This window comes from Amblyomma maculatum, chromosome 8, assembly GCF_055883805.1.
Source record: "Amblyomma maculatum isolate TAMU_Amacu chromosome 8, ASM5588380v1, whole genome shotgun sequence".
Classification (NCBI taxonomy): domain Eukaryota; kingdom Metazoa; phylum Arthropoda; class Arachnida; order Ixodida; family Ixodidae; genus Amblyomma; species Amblyomma maculatum.
The window spans coordinates 50,777,331-50,793,393 of NC_139351.1; the positions used below are offsets into that span (position 1 = coordinate 50,777,331).

The window sequence follows — 16,063 nt, forward strand, 5'->3', positions numbered from 1 at the left end:
GACGAGTGGTGGTTTCAGATGAGAACTCAGAGTTTTGAAGCCAAACGGCTGCGCTATTGTAAAAGAATGTATTGCATTGTAAAACAAGTTCGTTAACGACGGGGACTGTATCGGTCGCCTTACAAAAGGACCAAGAGACGCAGCACAGTTTACGGCGAATTTCGAAGCATTCCATGATCATCGCGCGTATGTGCATGAGAAGCGGCCCGATCAATGGCAAGTAGAAACCAAGCTTTTAAAGACGGGTGTGCCACACATGAAGTGGCTCTCCTATACAAAGTTCGTGTTACCTGCAGCATTGCGCGGTCCGTCTTGCAGCTTGCAAAGGCTTGCAATCACAGATAGGGCACAGCACGATTGGGATGCTTATTCCACGCAGGTGGCTTGTGGCGCACATGATGAATTTCTTACGCGGGAGGCGTGCATATTCGATTCCATTGAACGCACCGATACGCTAACAACTATGCCATGACGTGTGGGGTTGTGTTGGGTCAGAGTGTGTGAGTTGTGTCAGTGTTGACGTCAGGATTGTGCGTCTAGAACTAAGAGGTGCGACTGTGACCTTCAAGCGTTGAACTCGCCATTTAATGCACTTGAACACGACCAATGCCAATTATGCAAGCGGTGAGGTGGGATGAAGCCACAAGACTTTCTCGACGGGGAGTTGGACTCCAACGAGCATATGCGAACGAAGTACCTGAGTGAACACCTCTCTCAAAGTACCGCATCACGTGAAAGCAGAGTAAGTGGTGTCCCATCCGATAGCCTGTACAGGTGCTGCTCTTCTCCTGACCCAAATGAGCCAGAACGCTTGTGCATCATGGAACATTGATGAGGCTGTCATAGATTCTGTGACGCCAGCAGATGACTTATTATATCCATCAGTTTCAACCACTAGGTAGACTTCGACGCGACTCTGAAGCACATGCTGGGCGAGAGCAATCAACTTCTGGTCTACAACTGTAACGACAACTCTTACGACAGCAACTTGGACGCACGCCATCAGTCGCAGGTCGTCATCATAAAGGGTACCACATGTCGTGGCGAAAACTTCTCAGGCAACACAGTACATAACAAAGTCCTGCAATAAAGAAGGGATGGCATTAAGTCATGTATTGTGGTGCAGTCTTTTGCTTCCGTGTAGCAGAAGGCTGGAAAGAATTTAGACTGAGTGTGGACTACTGTATGCGATTCGAATCTGTGCTGTCATGCAGCTACGAATCCGTCTTGTGCTGCACAGTTGGTATTGGAAGCCGGCAAGCCGGTCTTCGTGGAGTATCCGATGTCATAAATGACGAGATTCGTGGGAGAGATGCCAGTACCGACTTCATCAATGCGTTAATCAGAGACCGCTGATGTGACACTGTTCCAGCTTCTAGCTACGTCTCACCTCAAGGCGCGTAGTGTGTTGTAGATTTGCGCAGAAATCGGCAAGCGGGAGCAGGAGGAGGAAGAGGAGGTTTGGAAATGCTGGCGGTGCCATGTTGTTGCAACAATAAAAGCCAGGGGACAGTTGGGGATTAAAAGCAGTCTAAGGTTACCTGGCGTCTGCTCCCTTTCTAATATAGCTGTAATCGTCGACTAATCAGGAAATTTCCTAACCACACTTGAGGACATCATTCAGTGGCAGCTGTTACCCGACTTGCCCTAGTTTTCACTGATTGCCGGAGCGTGCACCATCGCATGATTACGTGCACGTAGCCTTGTCAATAAGGTGGTCTTAGTCAAACGGCTTTAAGAGGTTCTTAAGAAAAAATTAGCTGAGGCTTAGCTAAGATTAAGCCTGGATATCATGAAGCAAAAAGCATTCCTCTCTTACTTTTGGCGTTTCAGTCGCTCATCTAGCCTTACGCTTTTATATCTTCGCTACTTTTTAGCCAACTCCCAAGCTACCACTTCTGGATCGGTGTTTCTGCGCCGTCCAACTGTTGCTTCTTCCCCTTCCATTGCGAGTATCTGCGCCTGTTCTATCACGGTATATGTACTATGATGGAGAAGGCTCCATAGACGCGCATACGTACAAAACATGGCGGCTCATGGGCTCCAGAGACCAATGAAAATTGGGGGGCCATGACGTCAAACGACGTAACGCATACGTTCACTTTGGCGCGAATTATAAACAAGTTTTTTATTTTACAAAAACCTCCGCGTTGCATTGACGAGCCTGTATCTTTTGAAGATTGTTGCCTTTTAGCGCGCACCAACCTTTGCCATCTGAAAGAACTCGAGTTTATGTTGTTTACGCCCTAGTTTATAAGCAGGTGCTCCAGCACAATGAAAGTGGCTGGCAAAGGTGGCGGCATAGAAAGGCAGCAACACTTCCAAATAGAGAACACGCGTGCAAATTCATAATACAAATACTGCTGCAAGCATGTAAGTACTTTGGCCATTTACTTTGTCCCTCAGCACAGTAAGATGCGGTCCTGAAACACTGGTGCAACGGGACAGTCGTGCCCAGTTCGGAACAGAGTGTACTAAGTGAACAATTATGGTTTTCATATTCATGGTTTATTGCATCAACCAATAAAATAAAGCAACAAATCACAACAATAAAAATGCATGTTGCAGACAGCACAAACATTAGCGCTGTTTAGGCGGGCTAATCATCTCAGTGATCATAGCCGAGGCATGGAAAAGGCTTGAAGTGCCTGCCACAAAACATCACCAGATAAGAAACATGCATGTACAGAAAACAAAGCTATGACAGCTGCAATTGAAAAAAATGTCATGAATTAGTAGGTGCCTCAAAACATACGTGGAGCATAGTGCACTGGGATTACTCTTCCCATTTAAATTCTTCGGCAGAAAGTATACAGTAGTTTTCAAGGCAATTTCAAGGTTGCACTAGTCCAGACAGCTTTAGCATCAACAAACGTGCTTAACACAGGAGCATTAGAGCATACATTGAGTCTGTGTGGAACCCCCAGATCTGCTCAGCGGTGAAAGTCAGCCGGAAAGCGGTAAGACAACGACGGTTAAGTCCACGCTGTCGCAACGTGCAGCAGAGCATCGCTTCCCTTAGCAAAAAGAAGTACGTTTGGAATACACAGCGCCATATTTTTTACGCATTTTAAATGTAATTCGTATTCACGAATGTGCTCAAAATATGTCTGAAATATGTTCATCAAATTCCTTGCTGAATATTCAAAATATATTTTTAAAATGTGTCAAAAATATTGTATCTGAAAGTACATTTCGAGTATAGTTCAAATAGGTGAAAAAATATGTAGGCATTTTTTACATACTTAAAATGAATTAAATATGTACTTTTGCAAATATGAAATAAATTTGTCTGAAGTACACTTCAGGTATAGTAAATGGGTGGCCCTTGAAGATATATTTGCAGCACCCTTCAAGCATCCTTAGAAAAACCATGCTTAAAATCATATTTGGGGCAGCATCTTGAAAATGAATTTAAAATGTACTTTTGTAAATGTGAAAGCAATGTGCCTAAAGTATACCTCAATTATGAAAATGGATATTCCTTGAAAATATATTTCAAGCACACTTCAAGCTGCCTTCAAAGATCAGTGCTCAAAATCATATTTGGGGTAGCATATTGGCAATGAACTAAAAATGTATTTCTGCAAATGTGTATTTAATTTGTCAAAAGTACAATTTTAATAAACGGACACTGGGGACTAAATTTAATGATCATTAAACCTTGTGCAAATAAAAATGCATTGTAATGATGTAGATGTGGATGACAGCTCATGCGGACTGGCCACACGTGCGCATCCGAACAGTGATGCCGTTGTTAGCTGGAACGGTCAGGTAACGTGGCCGCGTGAGACTGGCATTCGGCAACGCATCATGGTACCCTGCCAGCCGCCAGCCCGTATGTTATCTGACGCAAGCGCTCAGCGCTCCAAGCCACATGCAGGCGACGCACGCTGCTGTCCCACACCTCGCTGCCAGCCATTGGCATTAAACAATGCCATTCATGTAGGATGCTCTTTTTGTTTTATTGTTTTCCTGTCATTTTCGTTGCCGTCCGTGGGTCCACTACATTGCCATGTGTGTTCAAGCTGTCTCTGGCTCCTGGTGGACCTGGGGCCACTAACAATATCACAGACATTACACTACCTATTACCGCGCGAGCTTTTTTAAACACATAAAACAGTGCTTCGAATAGTGTGCAGAACCCATATTCATTGCTCAACCCTTAATTCCTTCTGTGGATTATTTCAAAGGTAATGAAAGATATATTTTTTGCATATGCAACAAAGCTACATTCACAGAAAGAGTGCTCAACAATTTCTGAAATTTTAATCTAGCAGAAAAATTGACACACACATAGGCGCTATTGCACTGTATGGTGACAAGCAAAAGACATAATGTTGCATTTCAAGAAGAGAGCTTTGCGGGCTGGCTGGTTCATGTTGAATGGAAGGAAGGAAAAGCTCAAACGAACGGGACGTGTAGGAAGGCGAGACAGACACATGAGCTGCTCATGCGCCTGTCTCGCCTTCCTACGTCCGGTCCGTTTGAGCTGTTCCTTCCTTCCATTCAATGTTGCATTTACCCACAAGCTCCTGTTCCAAGAAACTGCCAAAAAGTTCTTGCACAAAGTGAGACCGAGCAGGTCGGGCTTTTTACTCATTCTGGAACACACTTTTTTTCCAACTTTTGCATGGTTTTAAATATTGATAATGTCAAACTGAGCTACATTCATCAAGCTGACCATCTTTCCCAATATTTTTTCATTTAAAAGGGACTTCGTGCTACTGCGGGTCTTAATCTCTGGCCATTAATGAGCTGGTGGCCAAGCAGCGCTGAATTAAGATGTGGGCTAAGGAGGCTGCGGCCCAGGGTCTTATCTCCGAAGATAGGAGGAGAGGGCCAATTTATTCTAACCTGCTTCATATATAGGACGGCAAATAACGTAACTTAGCAACAGGTATGAAGAGGAAAACTAAGAATGAGACGGGGTCCCTGCTTAATCCGACTGATTTGTTTAGCAACAGGAGAGACCTTGTCAAGCTGCAAAAGCAGGGATTCCCCACCATTCTCGGAGGCTCCTTTCATGTGAGGTGATCTGCACCTGCTTATATTATCACAGAAGTTTTAATAGTTTCCCCTCCATCCTGTGACATATATTATGTTGAGGCATGCAAAAGGAAAGAAAAATAAAGAGCCTCTGCCCGTGCCACAAAGTATAACGGGCTTCCATCCTGTGACAGTGGACTACATAAAAAAAATGTAATTGAAAGAGCTGATGCAAGTAATTTTTTTTTTACACCGCCACCTTCATCCCTATCACTATCGCCCTTCATCTCTCAAATAGTTCTGTCTGTTCTTTTCTGCTTCTTTAGGGGAGGAAAATGGGCTATGTCAGAGTGAGTGCCGGACTAGTCATGTCTGACTGTTAATGGCTTTGCTTCTGTTCTGTGTGGTGCCAAACTAATGCATCACTCTCGCACTAATTGCAATAATCACATCTTGTCCTTCTTAAATTTAATATATATAGAATAAAATGGGGCATATTGCAGAAGTGTAGGATAAAAGTGAGTAAGGACAAAAAAAAAAAGGGGGGGGGGGGGGGGGGGGGTGTTTAGGTAAGCGCTTTAGCCCAGGGCTATTTTTTAACTCTGCAAAAGACAGAAAATTAATGCTCAAAATCCAGTCAGGCTGAGCAAAATGTGGTTATTTTCATCATGGTAAAAGAAAACAGCTTTTCTTTATGCCCTCTAACTTTCCAAACAAGTGTTTGTTCCTTTCTGTGCAAAAAAAAAAAAGGAAATCTCTTATCTGGCATCTTTATTTTAATGAATCTGCAAAAAGCTATGAAGTTTCGAGCTCTAGACTCGCTGCTTCATCAAGTAGGCATGGCTGAAATCATATTTAAACAATGTGTTGAAACTTTACGGATATATGGAAGCACAGAAAAAGTGGAAATCATGACTCATGTGTCCCTTTGCAACTTATGAGCTGCTCAGTGATGTATGTATCATTGTAGGACAATAATCACGAAGGTTACAAGGCATTCAAAAAATTTATTACACATTTTAAACCAACAAAGAATGGTGACTGCACAAAGAAAATAATAGAATCAAAATATAACAGCACCTGTTCTACAAAATGAAATGAGTGAGAATACGAGCCATCCAATAGAATCAGCCAAGTGACACCCGAAGAGCAATGGAGTCAAAACAATAAGCTTAGCCCATTCACGAAGCCAGAGACAACCACGGCTTCATCTTGCGTTATGAGCCTTTGTTTTAGCCATCCTATGTAGTTCCCTGTAACCCAGTTGTTTGAGCATCAAAAAAAAAAAATTTAACAATCGAGTAAGACGTGCGAAAGCTTTTGTGCACAGGTGGCAGTTGATGGAGACGAGGACATCCAGTGCACAGTGCAAGAGTGTGTTGCAGTCTGCACATGGGGGGATCCACTGCAGTTATAGCTACAGCACTTCATACTTGCTTCCCATGAGTAATTCCTGAGTTTGAATCCACTATGTCCCCATTGTTTCTTTTTAGTGTGAAAGCACTACAAGCAGACACACAAGCATTAGACAATTTGGCTATGCCCTGAACCGCTGGATTAGTGCTAAATACATTCATGCTCACATAAGGCACAATAAAAGACACTAACTTCAAAGCATCCTGCCCATTCGTAGCTGACCATATTTGCCAAAAGCCTAGACAGTCAAAGCCTAAGAAGCTGATGCCCACCTGCCCCCTTTGCCCCATTACTGCTGCCATAACACTCAACAAATGGGAGGAAGCCGCTGGCTTGGTAATCGCTGAACAATATTGTTATGAAGACGAAATAATCTACAATATTCTTACTGATATTGCCGCCAACTGACCCTGCCACTCTGTCACTGACACAACAGCTCTAGCCAACTTTGGCACCGACCCTGCACAGAACATGCAAGTTCCAACTGTCAACTTTCAGAATCGGCAAGCCTCGCTGCCTCAAGCATTCACAAGAGCAGTGAATGTTATATGACCTTGCTGGACTCCTTGATTGCGACTTTCAATGGCAACAGAAAGCTATTAATGAATAGATGTCAAGATGAACATAAGTATACCCAACAGCTTGCCTTTTCAGATCACTTGCCCCCCTCTCTCCTGTTTTATATCACCCTTTCAAAGCATGATGCTCCAAGCCTTCATTACCATTTCAAAAGCTGATCAGAGTGGAAGCAAGTGCTTATAGTGCAGTTCGGCAAGCAACTTTTTCTTATAAAGGCAAGATCTTGTCAATATGCCTGAGTAAGCCAGCAGCGAGGAATTCACTTCACCAAAGACAAGATATCTGGAACGTGCCCACTCTCATTAACTGACAAAGATATATTAGTAGCAGATTGAGGAGGAGGAACAACTTTTATTTCATTTATCTCTTTCTTCCCAAGTGGAGCCCTGCATTCAGTGCTCCATGTGCCACCACTTTCCTCCAGGCCCGTTAGACTACAATTGTAAGAGGTGCAAAAGAAAAAAAAAAAATGAAAGGCCAGAAAGTGAAAAAAAAAAAAAAACAAAAAAACAAACAAACATAGAGACAAAAAATAATGGGAAAAAGAAGATGCACAGAGAACACATCCTTCACTACATCAGGTTTAAACTGTACCCAAATACTCGCCAAGCAGGCAAAATTAGGAAAGATGTATGAAAGGGTAAATGAAGCACAACTATAAATACATACCTCATAGAAGCCACATGACAGGAAAAAAAAACAAGCTTACTTGTAACAATGGCAAAACACTTAGCAGGGAGAAGGAAAATGTACATATATATATGTATGTATACAACTGGAAAAAGAATGAGCAAAAATGACAAATGTAAAAGTAAAGGCAATAAAAAACTCAGTAAGCATCCATGACTGGAAAACTTCCAAAATGCATAAAGCTGCACAAGTGGAAACAAGGAGTGAAAGAGGAAACCGACACTTACTAAAGGTAATGCCTATTGCACCAATACTGCAGGCTTCTGGAGCTCAAGCCTCAGTGAATAACAGTGCACCACAGAGGAGTTATGAAATGTATCGACACAACTCGTGTAACTATTGTTAAAGCATCTAGCAGAGCTGGTTCAGTCTAAAGGAGTAACTCAGACCTGCACATCGCAGCACCTCCAGCAAAAAAATGATAATAATAGAAAATAAAAGAAATAATAATAAAAAGAAAGAAGTGGTATGCCCAAAGTACCTATTTGCTCGACAAAGAAGCAGGAGCCCTCCTCTGTACAGAGCATGGTAGGGGGTCTGCAGGGGGTCTGACACCTTCCAATTACCTAGCTCAGTCTTCAAACCTCATTGGGGTGCAGGTGATCTCTATTGGAGGTGAGATGGTCAACACCAGGCTATTTAGCTGAGTCAATTTGTTTCTTTTCTACCAAGGGCAGTCATACTCGCTTTCTAGCCACAGTTTGAGTAACTGTCACATGACACCAAAGCAGGCACAATGTTGGTAATCGGGGATGAAACCATCCACCACATCAAAATGAGGTCACGGCAAGGCAAGGTCCCTTGACTCTATTAATAAACAGGCACTTAAGATGTGCCTTTTCTAGCCACTTCAATATGCTTCACAGCAGTCCTGCACACTGGAGCAGGATCTCAATATTCGTACGAAGAGCCCCCGGGGTAGTAACACCAGCCACACCCATAAAAACCATTAAATTGTTTATAGTTTCCGACTGCTGAACGAATGGCATCCACTGAATATGCAGCTGCAAATACCCTTATTTGGACCTGTTCTCCATGTTTAACTAATGGAAATCCTAAGGAAAGCTTCTGTAGCTCCTTTGCAAAGAGTGTAAAAAGAGTGGTCATGTTTGGCTTTGAAAAACCAAAACAAATAGCAGGCATAAGCCTGTTCTGCTTTCAGACTGCAAGGTCCAGCTCAAGAATATCACACTGAACTGGCCAGATGTCAAACGTTAATTTTTAAAACACTTTAATTCTATCTGTATTCCACAATAGTGAAATATTGTGAGTTGAAAAATCAGCCGACAGCCTGGCATGTTCTATGCCATCCACTACGTCAACACACTTCCTCCGATTCTTTGCGGAAGCAACTTCAAGTTTTGCTGCCCAAAAATTCATTGAAGCTGCTCTTTCAAAGGAATTGCAAGGAAGGAAGAGCAAAAGGCTATGTCAATATCCCATTCACAGTTCTCGCAGTGAATCTCAATCTGAGCTGTACTACCCAAGTACCTGGTACAATCAAGACAATAGAAGTGGTTCTCAGCTTCAGGAATGTGTACACCCAAAGCTTTGAAAAGCAAGTATATTTCAATTTTTTTAGCTTTTCCTGGGTACTAGATGATATTCAGCAGGTCCAGCGGGTCTGTCATCCCCCTGGTCGCTGACTTTATGGCGCATCACATAGGACATGAGAAGGGCTGCAACTTGTGTCCTCTCATCAGCAACTTGCAAAGTACTTTGTTGAGCTCTGCAGTCAGCATCTTAAAATAAATGAGATATTCCACAAATATTAATTGGAGGAAAATGTTAGTTCACATCAAATTTTCCTACAGTCCACTTATACATAAGTGCCAAATAGCAGAGTCTAACTGATACAATGACAGGTGTATTTTACTGACAAACAGTGCGATATGGTCCCTTGCATGATAAATTCCATTTTTTTACATTTGTTAGGGTCAGCATAAAGGTGAGCATGTACTGAACATGCAAGCCAGAGAAAGGTTATCTGCCCAAAATGCTTAACATTTGCACTTCATTCAAAGCTTTTGGTGTCAAGATGGAATTATCTGGCATTTAAATCTTCAGCATTTCAGAAAAAAAGAAACATGCTCACTTGAGGACCTCAGTCTTCATCAGAACCTGAGCTGTCTGCATCACTTGGCACAGGATAAGGTACTGGCACTTCTTCCTGCTTTATTAAAAAAAATGTGAGTCCAGAGGAGAAAATCTTGCCTCACTCAATAAGAACTTAGCCCAGCTTTCCCTTCTGAAATTACTGAAGCCTAAAATATTCATATCATGGTAGGCTTCATGAACAGTACTGCACGCCACTTACAACTATTATATGACAGTAGCATATTAATCAATGTTGCATGGCAGTTTCATTAAACCAAGGAGGGGGAGCAGAAAAGTGGACACAACAGAACCAATTCTTTAAAAAAAGAGAGGATGGCCACTACATGCAATTCATTTTTATAATCAGTTTATGAGGCTCGATAAACGTTTAAAGAGACAATAGCTATCCCTGCTAGTTTCCTATTTAACTAAAATTTGTTCAATTACTTTTTAAATCTTCACATAAAGGCTGGTCCACATGCAAGCAATTGAGTGAACTCAGTGGTGAGCGGCATCGACACAGCAAAAAATTTCCAACAGGTTGGAACTGGAGAGCTCGAGCTGCCGTGACAGCTCAAAATAAGTTTTTTAGTTACTCCGGCAGAAATTGCTGGAGTTCTCACTTGCATGTGAAAGGCTTAAGCGCTCATATGGCAATTATAATTTTAAAAGCAACTGTTATAACTGAAATTGATTGAAACGCCCACCTAAAGCCGTATATGTAAACACTTTGGATGTTAAGGGGAGTCAATGGAAGGAAAAGGAGAAATGCTACATGGTGAACGCTGGAAGGCCAAGTTTGCTACATGGCCGCTTGCCAACTGCAAGCCAAAAAGTGTTCGTAATTTCAGTATCTGGAACGATATTCAGCCAGGAAGAGCACCTTTTTTAGTAGTCTTGGCGGCATTAGAGTTAAAATCAGCAATTCTCCAGAACTAAACATTTAAATAACTAAATGTACATTGGAAAAGTGTAAATCTTAAGCAACTACATTGCCATAGGTCAAGCACTCATCTTTTATGTCTTTTATGATAACCTGAGTCTCCTAACATTGTGGCATCCTATGGCAGACACGAGTAATTGTGTGCAGCGAGGGGTAATTATGGCGTGCTCTTGTTGCAGCAAAAACGTGAAGATGCACGTGGTAGCACTGACTGACCATGATTTTGCTTCTTCCAGAGCCACACATGGCTCCTCCTAATGGTCAGGCTAGATACGTACATAGATCTGATTCTGCTAAACAATATTTAAGTATATATTTAGCAATTCTTTACTTCCACCTTGCGCAGCTGCTAAATTAGAGGAGAAAAGAGTAATTCAGGCCCTACCAATCTTGATGCATAGAAGGTGACAAAGCCCTGACTAAGCCTTGAAGCATATTTTTGTTTATCCACTTCCCTCCAAAATCACAGTGACATACCTCTCCAAGTCACTGAACTGCTTTTTGCATAATTATCGCAGGCATTACTGATCACAGAATCTCACTCTTGGTAGCGCGAGTGACACTCAAGCTGAAAGAAAACTAAAAAACCTTCAGCGTGGTGCATATCAAAGCCACATCCCTGTTTATGCAACAATGTGACCAGGGCTTAAAGTGCTGTTTTGTGATATGGGTCAGGTATTAAAAGGTGGGAAAGAAAAAAATAAAAAGTATCTGAAGAGCCACTGACTTTTCAGTAAATCCATACAACTATAGGTGTCATTGGCATTAAAATTATGATTTTAAAGTCATCAATAAAGCTTGACAGAAGCAAATTAACAGACTTTAGTGAGTGACCTTATATTTATTGATGACCAACCTCAGATAGGGTGTCCCCTAAGCATGGTAAACACACTTGATAACACTGTGTATTTTGGAAACTGCAACTTGGTGACATTGGAAACCCTGTCCTCCTACAGGTGCTCTCATTTTTCAGCTTTTGTCAAGCCATTTCCTTGCGTTAGCAGCAACTCAGCCACTAATTCCTGTTTCTTGCCTGAGGCTATCAGTGTTCAGAGCGATAAATGGATTTCAAACCTGCAAACCTGGTCCTTTCTCCATGAATATGAGCATAATACTATGCTTTCATACATAGTCATCTTAATTACTGCATTACGCTTGGGATTTCACATATCCTTCACACGTGACATCACACCACTACAACACGTACAAAACCAAGCTTTACGTATATTTACATTCAGCCCATACCGTGCCAATATTCCCAAGTTTTTTCAGCAACTTAACATTCTTCCCATCTCTGCCTTACTCACGTATAACTTAGGCACTTTCACATATTGTTTTGTTAGTAACAACAATCTTCTCTAGTTTATATACCGTCAAGATCTTACTGACCCCAATACCATTAGATTTTCATCAAGAAGTAATTTTCTCCTGCCAAGAGTGTGCACTAATTACCGTAGTTGGATTCACATCAGTCAAAGCATGGAATAACATACCTCCGGACATCAAATCAAGTCTTTCGCTACATTTGTTTAATGGCGCTCATTTTGTTCTTCAATTCTTCAATCATTCAGTGCCACCAACTAATGAAATACTTCATACACACTTCGTAAAAAGTTACTTTTAAAACTTGTTTTCTTGCACATGTTCACTTGTTTGTATTAATATTTGAATAATGGATACTTGTATTTTCTTGTATTACTTTACGCTATGCTGCTGTTCTTCCTTTCATATTTTTTTACGATATGATACTACTTGTCGTTCTGTCTACGGCTACTTCTTTGTGGGGTATTCTATAATTTCAGAATGAATTTTTCTTCCTTGCCTCTATAACATTTATTTGTTATAGAGGCAAGGGAAAAAATTATTATTGTTATAACATACTATATTTTTACTTTGTACATTTGCTGTAACCACTGCTCCCTTTCATAACTCGTTTTAATTAGCTGAGGAGGTCCCAGTACAGTACATTTCACTATGGGACTCCTTTTGTATTTATTTATTATGTATGTAATGCTATCATATATGAAGTGCAATAAACTTGAAACTTGACAAAAAAAAAAATTGAAATCTTGGACCCTGGTTGCAGTTTTAGTTTGGATCTTTAGACCTCAATCTTCTTTTTTTTTTCTACTTGCAGCACAATAGGCTACAAAAAAAAAAAAAAAAAGAAAGAAACAAGCACAAGAGCTACTGTAACGTTTCCATAACAAATTCTGGGACAGGCCAAACTAAAATGTTACAATTTTACATGCGCTGTTGCCGGCTGCTCCAGGAGAGTGTCATGCACATCTGTGCCTACTGGCAAACAATATCTTGCTTTGTCCTGGTGTAAGAAAGGCAGGGTTATTGGTTATCACATTTATCACTTTTTAGTGGCAGCTCTAATAGGACACCAAGTTTCTCAACAGAGAAATAAAAGGTATTTTGAAACATCTCAAAATAAAGACCATCAAGGAAAGAATGCAGTGCGAGATGTCATGTGTAAACTATGCTAACTGTGCTTAGTTTGAACTGTGCTGAAAATTAGATACCAGATTATAAATCGAGAAACTTCGTACTGTGCGAATATGAAGTTCCTTGTAGTGGGGGCAACTGAAACAAATATGTAATTAAACACTGACAACTTTGTGCCATGAGCATTCTCTTTCTCTGCCAAAAAGCCTTTTTCATACCTGGCATCAATCCAGGGGCACCTCTCTATCCTCGTCTTCATCAATGCTCTGTGTTACCTGGTAAAAGAGCATAGTGTTAGACATTAAATCAGCCGACTTCATGAAACATCGGGCACACCGTTAACATACATTCAAGTAAAGCTTCGAATGCAGAGCTCTATGCAACATGCTGAAGTGCATGTCCCCCCCCCCCCCCCTTACACACACACACACACACACACACACACACACACACACACACACACACACACACACACACACACACACACACACACACACACACACACACACACACACACACACACACACACACACACACACACACACACACACACACACACACACACAGCGGCCCTTCCTACTATGCTATATATCTAATAATGTAAATAATATATCCTGGTTCATATGTTAACCGCATGGAACTAAAATAGTAGAGTTAGGGCAAGGGTGATGCATTAGTTTAATTTCAGCTCACAGAATCCAAGCACAAGCTATTTAACAATCAGACGTGGAGGTAATGCATAAAAGACTAGTCCTGGACTCACACTGATATGGCCTGTTTTCCTCCTCCAAAGCGGCAGAAAAACATTGATGGAACTATTTGAGAGATGTAGGGTAATTGTGACGGTGGTGGCAGAAAAAATATTTTCCTCATTATCTCATTTATTGTGCAGTTCCATTTTTTCAATGTTGTCTATCACCACAGGACTGTGAGATTCACAGTAAAACCATTAAAATCACTTCTCCAGTCACTAAGCAAGTGCAGATCACCTCACAAAAAGGGACCTCCTAGAAATCCTGTTTTTGCATCTCGACAAGGTCTCTCAACAGCTAAACAAAGATTATGCGGGGTTCTGGTTTTCTCTCTAAGTGCCTGTTGCTGGAAGTTCCATTATTTGTGATTGCATATATGATGCAGCTTAAAACAAATTCCCTTCCCCCCCTCCCTCCCCCTCCTCCTACTCTCATAGGTTGCAGCCCACTGGGAGCAGAGAGCTTATTTAAGATGACACTTAGTCTATGAAGGTGCTGTACGGAATACCGTGCCAATTACTGTAAAAGGTCAGTAAACATGGCGTCAGTGTAATGTCCAGCGCCCAGGCAGTGAGAGATTCAAAGTAGCAACTTCCGGGATGTTTGGCGTACTTATACCCCCCCCCCCCCCCCCCCCTCCGCCACTTTTTTTTTCTCTCTTTTTTTTTTTTTTTTTTTTTTTTTTTTACGAGAGATCTCGACTGCGCACACACTTATGCAAATGAGACGCTCCTCAAAGATCGCGCTTTCCGACCCCAAAACAATTATTAGACTCGGCTCTATGTTTTCAAATGAAATGAATTAACACCATGAAAGCAAGCCCAGATTTGAGTAAAGTCTGTCCGCGCGTCTTTAGCCAACCGAGTTCGAACGTATATATTTACCTCTCCGGCCGCCTTGTACTACAGCAGAGTGGTCGGTAGAACTGTCGTCGTCGTAGATCTCGCCAAACTGGGGGCGTCGAAGTCAGAAGCTCCACCGCTCGAAGAGGCATGAGAGGTCTCGGCAGCCATGTGCATTCTGAACCACCGATTTTCTGTGCATGAGCACATATCTTGCTCAAGGTGGCGTTTGCACCTTAAAGGCATAGCGCGCGTCGTTCCACAGGTTCCACAGTCCCCCTTTTGTCACAGAACGCACATCGACGAATCAGTCCAATAAAACGTATCCAGAAATCGTCCTGCCTTTACAGCTAGGCCTAGGCCTTCCCTTGGCAAAGCGGTGTGTGTTTGTCGATTAACTCTATGGATCTATGGTTTGGTGTGGTGATTAAATAGATAACTGCCACATATCTCGTGAATAGTGTAGATCATGAACGTAAATGTACATACCACTGAAATTAAGTGGTACTATGCGCCACCTGCCTTTTGTATTTTGTGAAAACTACCTTGCAACAGTAGCCTTTAAGCCACAGAATCCTTGGCCTACATCGTTTTAATTCACTCGTTTTCATTCTCGGGATAAAAATTCAAACGCTGAAGAGCGTGAAGGACTGTCCGTTGAACATGCATGCATGGGTACATGAGCGCAGCCGCGGTATCCAAGTTGAAACGGACGTTCAGGGCACAAGATTAATTCCCGGGTCGCTCGAAATCGAATTTGGCTTTCCTGCAGTATTAACGCACTTGCACAATTGAACCGCTGAACGATTATGGTCTAATTGCCATAGTTTTTTTCTTCAAGGACCATATATAGTTATTTGATACTGCCCATGGTAAATTGCATGGTCTAATTTGTTTATAGAACTTAATTCCAAGTTGATATATCTGGCTGGCTTATAGAAATTTCTTGCAAAAAGGGTCCTGGGTTCGCGCTGCAAGCTTTCATGCCTCCAGCATTAACACACGCTCGACCCCATGACTAGAGCACTGCACCTGATTTTCCGGTCCGGGCCCGGCCCATGCCCACCGTTTAAAGGCCGGGCCTGGCCCATGCACACATGAACCAGGCGCGTACCTGGCCCGCGTTTCCACTAGGCCCGCCCCAGGCCCGACAAAGTCTGCATGCGCAGACGCCTTAAAAATGTACTGCTTACCGCCAGTACATAAAAATAAGCCAAGATGAGACAAAAAAAAAAAAAAAAAAAGAAACTTACAGTAATAATATTCTCAACAGAGAATTAAGGGCAGTAGCGCAGTAGTAT

General features: G+C 42.0%; 1 long non-coding RNA gene across 2 annotated transcripts; it reads right to left on the reverse strand.

Moving 5' to 3' along the window:
* Positions 1-5,991: 5,991 nt before the first annotated feature.
* LOC146181143 (uncharacterized) lies at positions 5,992-15,496 on the reverse strand. 2 transcript variants are annotated; one of them, XR_014700165.1, is made up of 4 exons: positions 14,805-15,496; positions 13,387-13,443; positions 9,770-9,844; positions 5,992-9,416 (listed from the first exon to the last, which is right to left on the reverse strand). It is a non-coding gene; the product is annotated as an uncharacterized LOC146181143 (long non-coding RNA). The 2 variants fall into 2 exon arrangements; XR_014700164.1 differs by having other exon boundaries at positions 9,770-9,847.
* Positions 15,497-16,063: the final 567 nt, after the last annotated feature.